Here is a 7,427-nt window from a genome sequence, read left to right on the forward strand (position 1 = left end):
TCTGTATTTTTAAATCCAAAATAATTTTACATTATGCATATACCAATATTGTTTCATGTATTGCTTGCAGCTTAGCGGCAATAATGATTGTTTGATAGTTTATCAATGACCCATGATAAATAGTATTCAAAAATCTAATCGTCTATTAACAAATCCAAGTCAAATAATACAACAATAACCATCACCGCGCTTATTTTTTTATGTTTGAAAATTGGTATAGGTAGCAAGTGATAAATGAATAGAAATATCCTTGTCAAAAGTTAAAAAGGTAATGCTCTAATTAATGCACGTTAAAAGCAATGTTGGCAAAATGAGGCAATTCATAGTGAAGTTTGATACATTTGTCGATTAAAATTGTTTGATCAGTATAAATAATAAAATAATATATCCATTAGTAATTTAGGCACATGCTTTTAAATATTTAGCAGATCATGTTTTTAAACAAATTATACCAATCAAAAGTTTGAGATTAGAATAAGATTAAAAATTCAAATAATAATCGAGATTATAAATTTTGTGGACCAAATAATTTATATCATTTAGAATCTATAAATTGATTTAGCAAAAGTTATGTGTTTCATTAATTTTATTACTTACTTTGTATTAATGGTTAATTTTTAATTATGTAAATATTACAAAGGAAATATATATGTTTACTCGAAAATATATGTATTAGACGCTCGAAATATAAATTGTTGTTCGTGAATATGTAAATTAATTTTTATGCATCTAAGTCGAATTTGGGACAAGTTACACATTTTGATCAGAGAACTATATAACATGAAGCATATTTGCATTCGAAAAAGATATCTTCCGATCAATCGACGGAAGAATTACTTTTGTTTTCTTATCCAAGATGGGTGTCAATTACGCATATTAAATAAAAAGTATTGTTTTATTATATATAAACATACTTAATTTACACTGAAATGGTTGCAACTTATGATGTATGATGTGTAAATTATGATTGCAGAAACTTGGGCAAACATTAAGATTTGATAATTAAAATATTGTAAAAAGATCTAATGAATATCGAAGTATACATATCACATCAAAAAGATGCAAATCGATATTTCTTTGTGAAACAGCTTTAAAGAACAAACAAAGGAAAGAAACTGAATATAATAAAAATAACATACAGATAAAAACAACACACAGCTAAAAAGAAGAATTTAGATAAAAATATGAATATAATTACAGCACAAAAAGTTAATACTTACTCGGTAGTCTGTACTTCAGTAAATTACTGACTATAAAAAACCTAGAAACTACTATACAATTCAATTTATGCCGAAATAGTAATACCACCAATAAAACATTTTAAAAGCTTAATTCATTATATTAAAAAAAAATTGAATATTGTGATGCAATTTGACGTAATTCTATGTATTTTGTATGCGAAAAAAGTCGGTTTTAATTTTTAATCTAAAATTATAACTTTATATCGTTGGAAATTTTCTGGACCGTTCTTTTTATTATATTTTTAAAGTTTTAGAAATAAACAGTGAATATATTGATTTATATTAAAAAAAAATATCGAAATAAAATCTGTCGAAAGTAAACAAAGGTAGTTTTAGAAATAAAAAACGATATAGAATTATTATTTCAACATATTAAAATCGAATCTATACTTTTTGTGCATTAAATCGATTCAACTAGTATATTTGGGCAATAATAATAGATGTTATTTGCTGAAAATATTTAAGAATATTATTTAAAATATTAAATTGAAAAAAAACACGAGATAGATTACACGGAAAGATCCGGATATTAGGATTTCTGACTAGGTATAGTTTTTTACATGATTTAAAATCTACTGTTTATGCATGTTATGATTCTGATATCATATTTTGTATTCATTCTTAATAAAAATTGCGCATTTCACATAATTTGTATATTTATAAAAATATTGATTTAGACTTTTACCTCAAGATTTTTTTGTTGTAAAATCGATAAATAATTTTTCCATGCATCATGACTGAATCTTGCTTATATAAAAATGATCAATTATAAATCACATGTTTCGATTATCTAGGGGATCTAAATTAACTCTCAAATTCTAGTACATATAACTTTGTTATATTTAATGCATGATAAAAAGATCGTTAAGTCTTATAAAAAATAATCTTCCCAGCTAAAACATCAAATGTAAAATTGTTACGTTTTTTTAATAAAAAGTAAAACTCATATAGAATAAAATATATTTCAACTATCATAAAAGTTAAAAGTTACCATGAAAAATATATATGTTTAAAGGGGCTCACTATTTCATAAAACTTGTGGACTAAAATCTGGAATCTAGGTAATCAAGCCAAATTCTAAATTCTAAAAAATGTAATTATCTAGGATCAGAAATTTCGTTTTTGCTTTGTTGATGCGATTTTACTTTTTTTTCTAAGAAAATCAAAGATAAGCTTGCAACTTAATCTTTATATGATCTTATATATTTTTTGATATTGTTGTGATAGTGAAATTTAAACTATTCGAATTGGATTTTTATGCATGACAGTTCACTGAATTTTTATTAAGATTTGAAAGTAATATTTGAAAAATTTTAATAAAGTGTGAAATTAAATCTTACAACTATTTTTAGGACACATAAATACAACTAAAATCATGATTTTTTTTTGATTGCATAAATCTTATAATTTAGTGTTGGTATTAGAATTTTTACTGAAATACAGCGATTTTTGTATAAATATAATAAAAGAACACATAAGAAATGTAAGTTTTGAAAGGTTTTATATTGAAGAATAAAGAAATTGAAAGTCTAAAACAAAAGAAAGTTTGAAAATATGATTTAAGGTTATTTGAATATATTTTGCGACTTTTATTTTCATACTGATTCATGATAATCATTTGTTATTATTAGCCTTTAATTATATTTAAAACTAAGCCGAATATTGCATCCACATAATTATGTCGTTTTATTGCTAAGAATTTATTTTGGCTTTATATTATAGCATATTTTTACGAAAGTTAAAATAAAATATATGGATAAAAAATTGTTTTAAACTTTTTTTTTGCTATTTTTTAATTTGAAGCATCACTATTCAAATGATTAGTAAAGTTTAACCTAGTAATACAGGATAGTGCAAAATTATATCCGTAAATAGATCAAAATTATGATTACTTCACATAAAAACCATAATATTGTTTTTGAACCAACGTCAGTATTCTAGCACAATTTAGATATTTTTTAGATTATTTTTGTGTCAATACAAATAAAAAAACCATAAAATAGGAGGTAGTGATCTTTACCGATCTTTTATAAATACATTATTAATTTACTAACGCCCTGAAAAACCGTACATGCCACGTATTAATGTAGGAAAGAGCCTTTAAGTCACGACTTTATGCATTTTTGTGCAGAAATAATATTTTTACCTCGATAGAAGCATCTGCGTATATAAGAAAACGCCTATATTTATGAGACATATCATGATTTTTGTTCAAAAAAGGATAAACATATGCTTAGTGCATGAACTTCGGTAAATTTACTTTCTTTATTGACTAGAAAATCTTTTCAGGTTTTTTATTATGTCTATTATGCATTTTCAGGGTGTAAATTGTGGTAAAAGCGTTGATCTTGATTATAAATGATTTTAAATCTGTTAGTTAAAATTTTTTATAATTTAAAAATTAAAGAAGTTTGTGAACGAAGCTTCTTGATAAAGAATTCAAAATTATTTTATATAAAATGGCTTTAATATAAATTATATGTGGCATTCTGTAGTTTTTCTTTGCTGAATAAAGCACTTTGATATTTACAAAGGTTTTATTGTCTTTAAATATGAGCATAAAGCCAAAAATCAAACTAAACATAACTAAATAGATATATTGCACAAGATTCATAAAAAAAAACTATAATATCAAAAATAATGATGTAGTTCAAAAATTTATTATATGTGCGTAAAGAAGAACAGTTTAATAAGCTTTACTTACAATTAACTACGCCTGATTGTGATGATATTATAAGATTAACACAGCATTTAAATAAACAGATAGTACTTGCAACAACAAAAATAAGTTTTATTGGATATATAAGTGTCTACTAAGGCAACGAAAGGGCGTGCATACACCCAAACACCAAATTTTTTATTAAAATACATAATATGGGCTTTTAAAGGGGAGTTAAAAAATGATCATTATAATTTATGTCGATTAAAAAAGTATATTTATCTTAAAATTGATTTAAAATTATCTTAATTTCAATTGTTGTAAAGAAGCTTAAATACATAAAATAAATCAAACCCAAATTTTTAGATATATATATGTCAAGCCGGAAGTGAATTTCAATGTTTATACAAATATTTTAGGTTGATTTTTGCAATTTGTGAAATAGACGATAATTTTATTCAAAAAAAAATGTATGACGGGCTAGAAATTTGGTAACATAAAGGTATTTTTAACTCAATTATAGTAAATATGAATAATAAAATACACCCCATTGAATTTTATCCTGTAAATATACTTTGTGGCTTTTCAATAAATATGGTCTTGATTGAATTTTTTTAACTTTATAAATGAATTGATATGGACTTTAAATTTTAACTGTTACTTTTTCTATATCATAGGTTCATACATAAAAAAATCTCTATTAAATTTTTTTAGACTACAAAATAAGGATATAAGATATAGAAAATATGAAAAGATAAATATATAGCAGAATATAGTTCTAAAAGTAAAATATTTAAAGAATGAATTTTGATATTAAAAAGCAAATAAATATTTTTTTAGACGTTCTATATTCACATTCCATCAAACAACCACTTTTTTTTCGCGTCGAAGTACAGTTTATGTGTTTTTAATAGATTAAATTCAACAAAGTTTAGAGTTTTGCCATGTCAATCATGATAAAGTATATACTATAAAGGGGTTTCAATACTAAATCAAGATACACACTATATTTTTCATGCAAAAGATGCGTAAGCGCAATAGAAAAAAATGCTGAAAATGCTTAAAAGATTATAAAAAATACGCAGACGGATACAAAAGTTTATGGAAATAAGTAAAATCAAAGAAAAAATGAACTTAAGAATATATCGCTTGAAACGGAGATTATTTTTGTTTGAATAGTGAAATAAATAAAGTAATTGATAAAAATATAAATCACATAAAATAGTTATGTCTAAATTAAGAACTTATAAGTTCTTTAAATAAGGGTCTACGGGGTGATTATATTTTGAACAATAAAATCAGCGATTATTATATATTTAAGACATTAAATCATGCATAGAATTTTATATTATAGTAAAAACAACATAGAAAGCTGGAAATATCGCAGCAATAGAATATTAACAAAAAATATTTTTTGGAAAAATGTTAGCTAGAAGTAAGAAATTAAGCAATGTATTTTTTACTTAAAGGTATAAACGCCTGATTAATACTATTTAAATAAAAATCGATATAAAACCTACTTTAAAGCTGGTATTTTCTGTTATAAAGATATTTGAAGCTGTGAAAATTTTCTAGATTAAGGAACGAAACATGATGTATAACATAAAAAACGCAACATTACTTAAAAAAACATCAGGAATTTGATCATTATATTTAATAAAATTCAGCTGCAACACTCCAACAAAATGCATATTATATAAATTGTCGATTAAGTTCAATATTATAAATTTTCGGATAAATTTTAATCTATAAACGGGAAACATCCGATATGATATATTTCTACTTATTTAAAAATCAGCAGGCAATCAGGGATAAAAAAATACATAACATAAAATAGTCGAATTTCATTCTTCAACCATAAGAATGAATAATAGAAATATGAATAAATCAAGATCGACTGATTTTTAGGCAATTTTACCATAACAAGTTTTTAAAAACGCCAAAGTTGTAAATGGATAATTATTGTCAACTTTTTCATATAAGCCATACTAATAGAAATCAAAAAAAGTGAAAGTGTTTTTAAATATCTGGCTGTAAGAAACGTATCTTGATATCCAACATAAAAAGATAAAAATAAACAAGGGATATTAAACATCCCAAGAAAAGGTCATAGAAAACATTTGATAGAAGAATAAATCAAACCGACTGCGTTTTTTTTTTGTCAAAAAATATTTTTTTTATAAATTATAAAAATTATGATCTTTAAAATGTATTTTGATTGCACGGGTGATTTATTCGGTTGGAAAGAACTCAAAAGGGTAAATTCAAATTCAAAGGTAATTGTATTGATAAAAAGAACTATAAATCTAAAAATTATCATTTATACCATCTAAAAGAGACTTTATTGGATTTTGAATCGCTAAGATAGGCGAATCTACAGGAAAAATCAATCGTAAAACTAGAAGTGCTAATCAAATTAGAACGTGTGCAATATGCATTTTAGTTTTATTCTGGTGACATAGATTAATCATAAAGTTGGATAATATTAATATTAGTTGAAATTTATCCTTCAAGTCCTTTAAAGGCATAGAAAAGTGAAGACTTTGTATAAATTTGCACTTATAAGCATAAACTGAATTCCAAAGGCTTTATTTATAGAGATACGGGATATTTTAAATATATAGATTATGTTAAAAAATTTTAAAATGTGATAAAAAGACAACTCGTTACAAAATATATATATTAATCGGATAAAAAGCAGCAGGTACTGCATATGAAATCTATATCATTAGACTATGCATAAAAATCTATCTATATTCGCATAAATATAGACATTGATTTTTTTATGCAGTAAAACAATTGTAAAATGATTTTTAAAAAGAAGATTATGGATAATATCAAAAAAAATTAGATATGATAGCCATATGTCAGATTAAAGATGAAATTTTATCGCAGATATGTTTATAACTTTGTTTAAAAATTCTGAAATTCTTATGAATTACATAAATCACTAAATTTATAGGTCAAGCATTTACATAGGTCGGCATAAATACAGTCTATTAAAAAGGTTATTCTATAGAAAGACCAAAGATATTCTCATTATAAAAAAATATTGCATAAATAGATATAACCCCGGAATAGCAATTCTAATACAGAGTAATGCATTTTATATTTATTATATATGATTATACATCCAAAACTCTTATAATTCTATTATAATTAAACTAATTAAAAGGGAATATCACAGCAAATATCTACAGTATGAACAGAAAAGCCACAATAGCCGGCAAGTTTTGTGCTTCTTATTATCTAAATATTTCCATGTTCGATTATAAGAAATTATCATTCTATGAACCGCTTACAGGAGTAGATAATATGGTGAGTAAAAGCAAAAAAATACGGGTAAAAATCACACAAGAAAACCAAAAATTATAGTTTAATCAAAAGTTTTTGCTAGTATTATAATAGTTTATGTAAAAAGAACAAAGACAGTCTTCAAAATAATATCAAGAATTATACCTAAATTTATAAATTTTAAAAGAGCAGCTGAAAAATATTTATAAAGATAATAACAATAAATGCTTGAA

The sequence above is a fragment of the Rhyacophila brunnea genome, unplaced genomic scaffold, assembly GCF_057557595.1.
Source record: "Rhyacophila brunnea isolate RB1 unplaced genomic scaffold, BYU_Rbru_1.0 scaffold_66, whole genome shotgun sequence".
NCBI classification, from domain to species: Eukaryota; Metazoa; Arthropoda; class Insecta; order Trichoptera; family Rhyacophilidae; genus Rhyacophila; species Rhyacophila brunnea.